Source organism: Brassica oleracea, chromosome C6, assembly GCF_000695525.1.
Source record: "Brassica oleracea var. oleracea cultivar TO1000 chromosome C6, BOL, whole genome shotgun sequence".
NCBI lineage: Eukaryota > Viridiplantae > Streptophyta > Magnoliopsida > Brassicales > Brassicaceae > Brassica > Brassica oleracea.
In genome coordinates, this window is record NC_027753.1 from 26246971 (window position 1) to 26247682 (window position 712).

Sequence of the window (712 nt, forward strand, 5' to 3'; positions counted from 1 at the left end):
TTAGCACCAAATCATCTTTGATTCTTGGGCTCATCATGGAGAGTAGTGAGTAGTCATCTTTGGCTTCATGGGTTAGGGAGATTAAGGGTAATTAAGCTAGATCTAAGGTGTTTAGGTATAGATCAATCTTATTCCTTGCTAGTAGAGGGCTTTTAATGCAACTTTAGAGTTGGCATCTCTAAAGTTGAGCTCTAGGCATTTCATACCCGGAAGGTGTTTGATGAAATGCCTGAACCAACTCTCCTAAGCTTTTAACATCCTTTACCAAAGGGATTTGTTGTTAAATGTGTTAAGATGGCTAGTAGACTTGAGATTAATGATTACTTAGATAACAATCAACCAAATGAATTTGATGCTTGAGTTATCTAGGTAAATGAGCATTTATCTAGGGATAGAGTTTGCTTAGGATTGTGTCTAGGCCTAAGGTAGACATAGATTGGTTAAAAGTTGACACCTTTAGATTGAATCTTGATCACCCAAGATCAATTCCCATAGTCCATGAGTTCTCTCTTCTTATAAAAAAGAAAGCTTTGTCCTTGCATTTTAGGTAGTAATCTAGTTTCAAATCATCTCAAAAACTGGTAGCACTTAGATTAATCACTTAGGACTGGTTTGACATCCTATATATTACAACATTTGATTAAGGGGCCTTGAAACCCCTATCATCACTCATCAATTTCAAAGGATTCAGAAAATTATGATCAATATATCT